At 41.5% G+C, this 13,119-nt stretch overlaps 1 long non-coding RNA gene across 1 annotated transcript in view; it reads left to right on the top strand.

The window, feature by feature from the left end:
• LOC108792976 overlaps positions 1-12,552 on the top strand; it is an 18,260-nt gene extending 5,708 nt beyond the window's left edge. Inside the window, exons 2-3 of the long non-coding RNA XR_001941619.1 lie at positions 10,485-10,490; positions 12,542-12,552. This is a non-coding gene — a long non-coding RNA (uncharacterized LOC108792976). The remainder of the gene's footprint in view (positions 1-10,484; positions 10,491-12,541) is intronic.
• The last annotated feature ends 567 nt before the right edge of the window (positions 12,553-13,119 follow it).

Genomic DNA, 13,119 nt, shown 5'->3' with positions numbered 1-13,119 from the left:
AGATATATAGTATATATAGATATAAGATATCTATGTATCATCTATTATCTATCTATCTATACTCTTTGTTACATCTATATTTTATCAATCTATCATCTCAATATCTTCTATATATAGATATAAGATATCTATGTATCATCTATTATCTATCTATACTCTTTGTTAGATCTATATTTTATCAATCTATCATCTAAATATCTTCTATATGTTGATAGATATATAGAAGATATTTAGATGATAGATTGATAAAATATAGATGTTAGATAGATAATAGATAGATACAATATTAGATGATAGATATATATCTATAATCTAATAGATAATTGATAGTTGACAGATTGATGATAGATAGATGCTATCATCTGTATATCATTTATGATGATAGATAGATGCTATCATCTGTATATCATTTATGATGATAGATAGATGCTATCATCTGTATATCATTTATATATCATCTATATATCTATCACGTATCTATTATCTATCTATCAACTATATATCATCTATCATTTACATGTCATCTATATATCTTTCCTCCTTTCCTCTATTATCTATATATCATCTATATATCTAACTATCATGTATATATATATCTGTCATGTATCTATTAATCGATCTATCATCATTAAATCATTTATCTATACATCTATCAACTATATATAATCAATCTATCATCTTTATATTTATCATCTATTATCTATCTTTCATCTATCAGCTATCTATCTACCATCTATATACCTATCATCTATCTATGTATCATCTATATATTATATATCCATAATCTTTCTTACATCTATCTATTTATCAATCTATCTATCTTTCATCTAAATATCTATCAACTATCTATCTATAAGCTATCTATCTGTCATCTATATATGATCTATCCATCATTTATATATCATCTGTATATTTATCATCAATATATCATCTATTTGATATCTATATTTCTATTATCCAATTATCATCTATATCAGGAGTGCCCATTAGGTCGATCCCGATCTACCAGTCGATCGCAAAGCGATTCCTGGTAGATCGCAATGTCCTCCCCTTCCACCGTGGGGCTTCTCTGGATACCCGCTGCCCTCCCCCATCTGTATGCAGCGGGGATCCGAGAAGTAAACAAAGCGTTGTGGGGGGCGGAGCCTCTATCACAGCAGCACGCCGAGTGGTAAGGAGAGAGAGAGAGCCGTTCGGCCTGGATCTGACAGCCGGTGGCTCTCTCTCTCTCCTCACCGCACCGCACATGCTGCTGTGACAGCGGCTCCGTCCGAATGCCCCCCCCCCTCGCGGCTGAAGTGCTTTCCCCACTTCTCCAAGATCCCCCGCTGCCTCTGCCTGGGAAAGCAGCGGAGATCCAGGAGAAGCTGAGCCCCCCTGTCTGCGTGGCCAAGCGGCAGTTAAAATAAATTGTAAAAATTGTAAAAAAATAAAAATCCTGGAGGCAGGGTGCTGGGTGATGTCACACGCCTGTTGGGGGTGGGCACGTTTTTTTTTCTTGTCTAAGGCGCAAAAGGAGCTAGTTACGGCTATGCTCCCACGGTGCTCGTGTGGCTGGCGGCTGAATGTGTTAGACGCCGCAGACGGAAAGAGGCAGGACACCTCTCCCCGTGTGCAGTGTCGGCCACACAAGCCCCACGGGAGGACAGGACGCCGGCGCCTCTAGAATGCACTGGAATGCAAGCCGGCCTACTCCCTGTTTTCAGGGGCAGGAGGGGGCGTGGGGTTGTATTGAAGTCAATGACACCGCAGCCATGCCCACAGTGCGATCGCCTGCCTGCATTCCGGTCCAGCATTTTTGCAGATCGCACTGGACTGGAACGCAGGCACTAATGTGCCTGCGTTCCGGGTGCGGGCGATCCCACTGTGGGTGAGGGGCGTCGCTGCGGTGCCATTGACTTCAATGCACCCCTGAATGCAGGCGTTTTTTCGTTGGTAGATCTCATTGAGCTTGTCATTTGAAAAGTAGATCTCCGAACGAAAAATTGTGGGCGCCCCTGATCTATCTACATATCCATCATCGATCTAATATCTGTCTATAATCTATCTAGCATCTATCTTTTATCACTCTATCATCTAAATATCATCTACAGTTGTGTGAATAAGTGTTGGCCCCCTTCCTGATTTCATTGTTTTGCAATGATCCAAAACACACCAGCAAGTCCACCTCTGAATGGCTGACTAGGCCACTACAAAGTCTTCATTTTGTTTTTCTTCAAAGTCCTGACCTGAATCCTATTGAGATGCTGTGGCATAACCTTAAAAAGGCAGTTCATGCTCGAAAACCTTCCAATGTGGTTGAATTACAACAATTCTGCAAAGATGAGTGGACCAAAATTCCTGCACAGCGCTCTAACAGACTCATTGCAAGTTATCGCAAACGCTTGATTGCCGTTCTTGCTGCTAAGGGTGGCCCAACCAGTTATTAGGTTTAGGGGCAAACACTTTTTCACACAGGGCCATGTGGGTTTGGATTTTGTTTTCCCTTAATAAAAACCTTCCTTTAAAAACTGCATGTTGTGTTTACTTGTGTTATCTTTGACTAATATTTAAATTTGTTTGATGATCTGAAACATTAAAGTGTGACAAACGTGCAAAACAATGAAAAATCAGGAAGGGGGCCAACACTTTTTCACACAACTGTATATATCAATCAACTATCATCTATATGTAATGTATTTATCATCTATTTCTATTATGTATCTATTATCTATCATCTATATAACATCTATCTATTAACAATATATGATCATTTATTGATCATCTATATCAGTGCTCAAAACTTCCAGTCGCCCCCTCGTAATTAGCTTGTGATAATTGCGTGTGGGCGAGTGGAAATTCATTGAGGGGGGTGTGCCGTCGACAGGACGGGGGTGAAACTATCGCTGCTTCTGCAGTGGTGATCGCTCTCTTGAGTTCTCTCTTCTCTGCATGGAGTGAAGGGAAGACAGCCTAACTGATTGATTGTTCTCCTCGACCGCTGCAGCTACAGAGCGGATGAGGAAGAAAATAATTTGGCTGTCTTCCCTTCACTCCTGCCACCTACAGCTTCCTTCACCCACTTCATCTGCAATAGGCTGGGAGGTTAAACTGCAGATGCTATTGGCCAGCTCGAAGTTTTTGCAGGACCTGAAGGGAGGCTTCAGCTGTGAACATAAATCGGGAGAGGAAGAGGAAAAGGGCAGGAGAGGAAAATGGCACGTAAATCAGATCAGCTATGTGCACTGTAAGTCCCTGTTCTTTCTGCCTTACACCACTGAGCTCTGTGCGTTACATTACTGACCTCTGCACTGCTGACATTTGTACTCGGCATTGCACCACTGACCTCTGCACTCTGTGTTGCTACTGATCTATGTACTCTGTGTCACACCGCTGAACTGGCGAAGTTAAGGCCGGGGCAGGGTAGGAGTTAGGTGGGGCAACTTGTTGCGAGTAACTCTTAAGGCCTGTCTAGTCGCTCAGGGCCTGAAATCTTGAGCCCTGATCAATATATCTATCATCTATATAGCTATCTATCTATCATGTATGTATCTATCAACTATATATAATCTATCTATAATTTATTTATCATTTATATATATATATTTATCAACTATATATCATCTTTATATCTATCTATTATATACAGTATCTCACTGAAGTGAATACACCCCTCACATTTTTGTAATTATTTTATTATATAATTTCATGTGACGACACAGAAGAAATTACACTTTGATATACAAGCTGAACACTCACTACTTTACATTGTAGCAGTGTACATTTGCTGTCCCCTTAAAAATAACTCAACACACAGCCATTAATGTCTAAACCGGTGGCAACAAAAGTGAGTACACCCCTAAGTGAAAATGTCCAAATTGGGCCCAATTAGCCATTTTCCATCTCCGGTGTCATGTGACTCGTTAGTGTTACAAGGTCTCAGGTGTGAATGGGGAGCATGTGTGTTAAATTTGGTGTTATCGCTCTCACTCTCATACTGGTCACTGGAAGTTGAACATGGCACCTCATGGCAAAGAACTCTGAGGATCTGACAAAAAAGAATTGTTGCTCTACATAAAGATGGCCTAGGCCAGGGGTCAAAATTTCAAGTCCTGAGCTACTAGCCAGGCCTTAAGAGTTACTTGCCACCAGTTGCCCACCTAACCCCTACCCTCCCGCAGCCTTAACTCTGCCCCTAAACACACCCTCTTAAATAATCTTATCAGTGAGACTGTTACATGTTTTATGCAGAAGAAAGTTACAAGAATAAATATTAACATCTTGAACAATATTACCATAAAAAGCTCCCTGCCCCCATATATAAAATACACCCCCCCTGTTCCGTGCCCCCCCACATATAAAATACACCCCCCTGTTTTAACATAATCCCCTCCCCTTGTTCCCTGCCCCCACAATGTAACATAATACAAGGAAGCCCCCCTCACCCGCTTGTCTTTCTGAAGGGAGGAGGCAAGCAGGCAGATCCCTGGTGATCTGGTGTGATTAGTAATGTCTGCAGACATTACTAATCACTCCGTTTTCAACCCGAAGCTCAGTGAAGAGCTCCGGCCGAAAGGAAGGGAGACAGACCAGCAGGAGCAGTTGCTCCCACTAGTCAGGTACGCGATCTGCGACCGCAAGCCTGACAGGAATTTCCACTCGCCTGCACTACATTTCCACTCGCAAAAAGGAGAGCAGGCGAGTGGAAATGTTGAGCCCTGGCCTAGGCTATAAAATTGTCAAGACCCTGAAACTGAGCTGCAGCACGGTGGCCAAGACCATACAGCGGTTTAACAGGACAGATTCCACCCAGAACAGGCCTCGCCATGGTCGACCAAAGAAGTTGAGTGCACATGCTCAGCATCATATCCAGAGGTTTTCTTTGGCAAATAGGCTGACCCCTTCAACCTCTGCAGCAATGCCGGCAGCACTCATACGTCTGTCAGTGCTCAGACCATACGCCGCACACTGCATCAAATTGGTCTGCATGGCTGTCGTCCCAGAAAGAAGCCTCTTCTAAAGATGATGCACAAGAAAGCCCGCAAACAGTTTGCTGAAGACAAGCAGACTAATTACATGGATTACTGGAACCATGTCCTGTGATCTGATGAGACCAAGATAAACTTATTTGGTTCAGATGGTGTCAAGCGTGTGTGGCGGCAACCAGGTGAGGAGTACAAGACAAGTGTGTCTTGCCCACAGTCAAGCATGGTGGTGGGAGTGTCATGGTCTGGGGCTGCATGAGTGCTGCCGGCACTGGGGAGCTACAGTTCATTGAGGGAACCATGAATGCCAACATGTACTATAATATACTGAAGCAGAGCATGATCCCCATCCCTTCGGAGACTGGGCCGCAGGGCAGTATTCCAACATAACGACCCCAAACACACCTCCAAGACGACCACTGCCTTGCTAAAGAAGCCGAGGGTAAAGGTGATGGACTGGTCAAGCATGGCTCCAGACCTAAACCCTATTGAGCACCTGTGGGGCATCCTCAAACGGAAGGTGGAGGAGCGCAAGGTCTCCAACATCCACCAGCTCCGTGATGTCGTCTTTGAGGAGGACTCCAGTGGCAACCTGTGAAGCTCTGGTGAACTCCATGCCCAAGAGGGTTAAGGCAGTGCTGAAAAATAATGGTGGCCACACAAAATAGACACTTTGGGCCCAATGTGGACATTTTCACTTAGGGGTGTACTCACTTTTGTTGCCAGCGGTTTAGACATTAATGGCTGTGAGTTATTTTGAGGGGACAGTAAATGTACACAGATATACAAGCTGTACACTCACTACTTTACATTGTAGCAAAGTGTAATTTCTTCAGTGTCGTCACATAAACTGATATAATAAAAAATTTACAAAAATGTGAGGGGTGTACTCTCTTCTGTGAGATACTGTATATCTATATAATCAGCGATGATGTATCTCTCTATCATATCGATAATCTATCTTACATCTATCAAACAACTATCAATTATCTATCTACCTTGTGACAGTCTCATTGTCACAGGTCGGCTAGAACTATGAGGTGAGTGGAAATTTTAACAACAGCTGCTCTTGAACATTTAACGAATTTTTTGCTGTTTTGCTGATACTCGCTCTATGGCTCCGAGCGCCAACAATCATCCCACGTTCAAAGGCTGTTAAAATCGCGTTGTTTACCCATATCTTCAGAAAAAAAAATCACTTCTAGTGTCGTGGTAAACAACCTGCTTCCCTATTTATAATGGTCTGGCCCTCTAGCAACTTCAGCGCGAAATTAGAGCTAATTATAGATAATTTGCCTACAAACATCAGCTGGTCATAATAATCTGGCCACTCAGTGTATATCTATCATCTATATATCATCTAGCCATCATTTACATATCTATATATCAACCATCGATCATATATAGTGGATAGATAGATGATAGATAGATAAACATTGATTAACTATATATCATCTATATATCTATCTATCTCATCTATATATCTATCTATCTATCATCTAATCTATAATTTCTTTCTGTTATCGATCTATCATCTAAATATCATCTTTATATCTATTAACTATCCATCATCTAACATCTATTATTTATCTATCATCGGGCCAGCTATCATCGGGCCAACTGCAAGCTGTGTGAATAAGGCCTAAAGGGGGAAAAAAATTTGCTTGTTTCTTTAAAATACATACATTTTTTTAAAGATAGATTTAGCAGTTGGCTCTCCTAATATTATACCATTAAGCAGAGCCGTAGCTAGCTCCTTTTGCGCTCGAGGCAAGAACAGAAAATTGTGTCCCCCAACATACATGTGGTTTCATGTGACATCATGCGCCCTGCCTCCAGGATGGGGGCACACATGCACAGAATGCGCTAGTGGCCAAATCCAAAATGGCATAAAATGTGCTTCGTTTGACAAAACGAATGAAAACATTTTCAGTTTCCATTAATTTCGTCCAAAACAAATTGAGTCTATGCACACGTCTAATATGTGTACAGGGAAATATCAGGGGTCTAACAGACCCCTGACATTTCACTTTTGATAAATTCCCCTCTCGGTGTCCTCAATTTATTTTTCTATTTCAAGACTACAGCAGACAAAATCTGAAGCAGCTGTGCATGGCAACCAATCAGCTTCTCTATTTCATTTTCAACTCTTAACTGAACAAATTGAAGAGAGAAGCTGATTGGTTGCCCTGGGCAACTGCTCCAGTTTCTGTCTGCTACTGTTTTGATAAATTCCCCCCAGAGTCCTTAATCTCTTTTTCTGCTGCTTCTGTTCTAAATGAATATAGACCAGTTATGAATGGATAGAAGCCTCTATAGTGAGTGCTACTACTCATTCAGAAATTCATGAATGAACAGGAAGTGATGTGCAGCACTTCCTGTTCATTTATAACTGGGGACACATAGTACTGTTTCCCCAGTTGTTTACAAAGATTGGAGTGATCAGCCATCCTGAAGTGACAGCTCCCTCCTCCGTGCCTCACCCCCACCTGCAGCGCTCCATTTCCTATCGGATCCCTTCTGCCTCTGTCCATACAGGTGGGGAGAGGAGCAGGGATCCAACGAGTAGCTGGAACCTGTGCTGCCCCATTTTCTCCCTGCCGAGCCTTGGCTGTGTTGGCTGCCTGGCGCCCAGTGCTCGCCATGGCAACAGGGGCAAGGGGCGCAGCTAGGCCAGCCATGGCTGTGCCCCCTCTGAGCTGCACCTGAGGCGAGTGCCTCACTTATCTCATGGTAGCTACGGCCCTGCCACTAAGTCAGAAGATTTAATATATGGTTGGGGGAATTTGTAAGCATTCTCCAATGGTAATACAATGGAAAACTAATAGAGATACCGTACTTATTTTCCTTGAAGATTAAATCCCTATTTTCCTTGAAGATGAAATCCTTATTGGTTAAGTTTGTTTCCAGAGTTCTCTTCTATTCATGCATTATTTTTTGGGGTGAAATAACTCTACAGCTTACCCATTGGTAGTCGGACTACTTGCAAAATAAATGTCAGTTGTTAAAGCAAATACAAAAGGAATGAGAGTAATCTGGTGGTACAAGTAAAATCGAGAGAGATGAAAAATTCTTGTATTATTTATTTGAAATATTGGGAAGTGGCACAGGATCTAGTGAAACAAAAACAAGTTATTAGCAATAAGTATTAGCAACTATAACATGGACTTGGCAGCCATCTGCATAAGAGAGCGGCAATAGAAAACTAAATGGGAATACTAATCTCTTCTACCACTAATATAGTAGATACATTCTATTGATTTTAAGTTCCATAATTTACAAATACATTGGTTCCAAATCAGCCAATGTGATTTGTCTGGATTTGTTTTCTCATTTTGTCTCTCATAGTTGAGGTCTACCTATGATGCCAATTACAGGCCTCTCTCATCTTTTTAAGTGGGAGAACTTGCACAATTGGCGGCCGACTAAATACTTTTTTGCCCCACTGTATATGCCTCTAAAAGTGCATACTCAGATGAACAACTAAGTAATTATTTAGAACAGATAACAATTACCAGTTTTGGAGATGTGAGATAGTGTTGTCGAAGCTCTTTCCAGCTCTTCTACATAGTCTACCTGATAATAAGGCCCTGGGGTGGATGATCTCCCAGCAGGGGAAGATAAGACTTTTAGACGCTGAGTCAGGCAATCAGGGAAGCTCTTATTCCCTGCTGATTGGAGAGTTCTAGCTCTGACTTAGTAGTGGGCATGTTGGACCTCAGCATAGATACCACTGCTTCTACGCAGAGAGCAAGGTTCCTTCTCTGCAACATGCTGGCAGGGGACATGCTTTTCTATTGAATGTATCACCAACCCAGAACCAGCATGCAGATCAAGAACCCAGAACCAGCATGCAGATCAAGAAAGTCAGAGAAACATCATAAGTTCGTTCCTGCATACTAATTTTGGGACAATGAGTGAATGCAAGGAAGCCAAAGAATCAGCATGGGAGTTAGACATTTGGCATTTTTAGAATAAGTGGCAGTCAACATGCATCTTCCATGACAGATTCACAAAGTCATTTTTCTGTGTAAAGTGCCTAAGGAAGGCAAAAATGAACTTTAGACTCAGTTAAAATATCTATTTGTGTGAATGAAGGAATATGCTTATATAGTCACTTGGACAAATGTATTATGGACATAAAAATCCATTTTATTTTGAAGTGGTTAAAGAAGAACTTTACACAAACGTAAAAATCTCCATATAGTTCATATTAAAATATTGCCAATGTTATTTTTAACTAGTCCCAAGGGAAATTACTTTTAACCCTTATATTTCCTAATACCCTGTCACCAGCTGGGATTTCATTTCTATCTCACAGTAGGAAAATATTAAATGGCTGCTAAAACAAAAGTAGAGGTGAGTTTTCCCATAGCTGTTTTCACAGGCACCATTGGCTCAGTCCACAAAGATAACACTCCAAGATCTTTATTTTCAAAAAGGTGAGTTATTTTCACCAATGAGATTTGAAAATTAAAGTCACAAGGCTATAACGACCCTTATACTTTTGTTAAAGCTTTGTGAATTGAGCCACATGTCCCACTACTTTAGTCATGGAGATAGGTAAAAGGTGCTAGGTTAGACACTTGAACTTTAGGTAAGGTTGTAGGCTTGCACAGAATTGTATAGCAGGCTTAGTTTCTCTGCATCTGACTTGCATTTGAAGCAGTTTTCAAATCAATCTAATTGATTTTAATGTTTCATGTTGCAGCCCCCAATCCCTGAATAAAAAATGCAAAGAGACAGCTATACATAGAACATTTAAAAACCAAAATTTAAAAATACTTACCTTGCCGTGAACTTGTGACATGACTGGGTCCTGTTGCAGGATCCTGGAAAAGCAGATAATCCCAAGCTTCATGAGAATGGGCCCCAAAACGCCAGAGCATCTTTTGTAGAGTTATGATCCTAAGTTTATCCTGGTTTCTGCAGTAAAGCCCTGTGACACGGACAGGAAGATAGCCAGAAGTTGGCGTGCATCTTTTCTTTTTTGCATGTGCATTTTTTTATTCATTGGAGTGGGGACCTGCAACATATGCAGAACTTACATTATTACACAAGGTCTACTTTCATTTTGCAGTGTGGATGACTACTGGGAGGTTGCATTTGGCCAGTTTTGCATTGTATTTCTTTAGATGCAGCAGGTCCTATGGAGATCCATTTGTGTTGCAGACAAAAGCAGATCAATTGCAGCCCAAACCGTGTGTTCAAATAAAAATGTCATCATTTTGTAACCAAAGCCTGTCTACACAGGCTATGAGGAATATCGAGATTATTCTATTGGTACACCCTTTTTTTTAGGATGTTGCTGCACAGGTGACCTTCTAGCTGCATACTTGCCCCTACTCTACAGCAAACTATGTAACAATTACAAGTTTGTGACTAGCTGTTCAGCCACAGTGACTTTACCTTAATAATAAGCAATATGTATGAATGAGTATTTGGGGCACTACGGAATCAAAGATGGTTCAGTAATTAAAGTGGCACACCACAGTAACTAAAAGACACTAAGACACACAGGCCTGAGTTGGAGTCACATGCTCACCTCTACACGGAATCCCTGCTCTGTTGAAGCCAAAGGTGCCCACACACCTTACGATAATCGCAGGAAATCCCGCGATCGTACGATTATCGTAAGGTTTGTGGCAGCCGTGCGACCTCTACTACTATAAGGTCGCACATCGTACGATGTTCGGCTGGTTTGTGGCATGTTCGCAAGATAAAAGCCGCACGGGCCGGTGTGCGCAAGCGCACACTGCCCGTTCAGCATTGAGGTCATCGGAAGCCCGCCCCTCAGCGGGGCGGGCTCGCGATCATCGCAAGTACGATCTGCCTGTCCAAGATAGGCAGATCGTAGTTTTTTTTTTTTTAATTACCTTAAAACCATCGCAAGACAAAAGTCTTGCAATGGTTGTAAGGTGTGTGCCCAGCCAAAGAAGCAATAGCTTAGACGGAACAGGGAGGTGGCAAAAGGGGCACAATTGAGGAGTATACCTTGCTTAGGGGGTGGTGGGCTGTAAGGAGGCAGTGTCTGTTGAACTGATCAAGAGACAGTAAAAGGACAATTTTTATCTCTATGCAATAAGGAGATTACCTGTGCAGCAAAACAAACATTCAATGTATAATCAAGAACAATGCTTCAAAACTATTTTCACATCAACACCTCCTTAGCTGTGCTTTAGGCAATATCTTGTATTAAAAAAAAATTTGAACTTGGAAAAAAAGCAAACCACAATACAATACAGTAAAACCACAATAAATCTTTGCGCCAACCATAGCAAATAAAAAAAAAAGGGAGGAGGTTGCTACATATATTTGAAACATGGAATTTTACAACATTCAAAAGCATGACATTAGGAGTTTAAAACTGACATTTCAAAAATGGCAAATTATGTAAAATATCTAAAACACCATAAAATAAACGTGATCATTTAAAGTACCTGTGATTTGAAGAGAGAAAATGGTTAAGGAAACTATTGCCTATCATGCAAAAGGCCCTTCATCATAGGGTTTGTGTTGCTGTTTTTAACACTATTTTATTTAAGACTACCAGTTCATTTCATGCAATGTGGCAGGTTTACAAATACAAGGAAAATGAAGAAAAAAAACCCAGAAGTTTGAAAGCCTAAATCCTGTCCCTAAAAATAAAGTGTCAATTGTAAAAAGTAAACACGCACACCCATACATACATATACAGTGCGTTCAGAATACATTGTTTTTAAATTATTTTTTTCTCGTTAATCTACACTCAGTACCCCATAATGACAAAGTGAAAATAGAATTATAGAAATGTTTGCAAATATATGAAAAAGGAAAAACTGAAATATCACATTGACATAAGTATTCAGACCCTTTGCAACAACACTTGAAGGTTTAGCTCAGGTGCCTCTTATTTCTCTTGATCGTGGCTGAGATGTTTCTACACCTTGATTGGAGTCCACCTGTGGTAAATTAAATTGATTGGACATGATTTGGAAAGGCACACTCCTCTCTATAGAAGGCCTCACAGCTGACAATGCATACTGTATCAGAGCAAAAGCCATGAAGTCAACGAAACTGACTGTAGAGCTCAGAGACAGGATTATTGCAAGGAACAGATCTGGGGAAGGCTACAATTTCTGCTGCACTTAAGGTTCCCAAGAGCATAGTGGCCTCCATAATTCTCAAATGGAAGAAGCCAAGAGCTGGTCACCTGGCCAAACTGAGCAATCAGGGGAGAAGGGCCTTAGTAAGAGAGGTGACCTGATGGTCACTCTGTCCCATCTCCACACAGAATCTCTGGAGCTCAGTCAAAGTTCTAGAAGGACAACCATCAATGCAGCCCTCCACTGATCTGGCCTTTATGGCAGAGTGGCTAGATGGAAGCCTCTCCTCAGTGCAAAACACATGAAAGCCTGCTTGGAGTTTGCAAAAAAGCACCTGAAGGACACTCAGACTGTGAGGAACAATATTCTCTGGTCTGATAAAACCAAGATTGAACTATTTGTCCTCAATTCCAAATGGTACATCTGGAAGAAACCAGGCACCGCTCTTCACCTGCCCAATACCATCCCAATAGTGAAGCATGGTGGTGGCAGCATCATGCTGTGGGGGTGTTTTTAAGCAGCAGGGACTGTGAGGTCAGGGTTGAAGGAAAGCTGAATGGAGCAAAGTACAGAGATATCTTCAATGAAAACCTGTTCCACAGCGCTCAGGACCTCAGACTGGGCAAAAGGTTCCCCTTCCAACATGACAACTATCGTCAGCACAGGCAATACAACACAGGAGTAGCTTAGGGACAACTCTGTGAATGTTCTAGAGTGGCCAAGCCTGAGCCCTGATTTGAACCCTATTGACTATCCCTGCAGAGTCCTGAAAATGGCTGTCCCATGATGATCCAACCTGACTGAGGATTTGCAAAGAATAACAGAAAATCCCCCAATCCAGGTGTGTAAAGCTTGTCACATCATATCCAAAAAGAAAAACTGTAATTGCTGCCAAAGGAGCTTTAACAAAGTACAGAGTAAACGGTCTAAATAGTTAAGTACATGTGATATATCAAGTTTTTTTCTTTTTAATAAATTCACAGGCATTTCAAAAACTGAAACTGCAAGGTTTCCCTATTACTCTTTACAAACCTGCTCTGGCTCTGATAGGTTGCATGGGGATAGTGAGC

Source organism: Nanorana parkeri, unplaced genomic scaffold (genome assembly GCF_000935625.1).
Source record: "Nanorana parkeri isolate BGI_ZX_2015 unplaced genomic scaffold, ASM93562v1 scaffold706, whole genome shotgun sequence".
Taxonomy (NCBI): Eukaryota; Metazoa; Chordata; class Amphibia; order Anura; family Dicroglossidae; genus Nanorana; species Nanorana parkeri.
The sequence above is the reverse complement of the archived record's forward strand: the minus strand, read 5'-3'. Positions and strand labels throughout refer to the sequence as shown.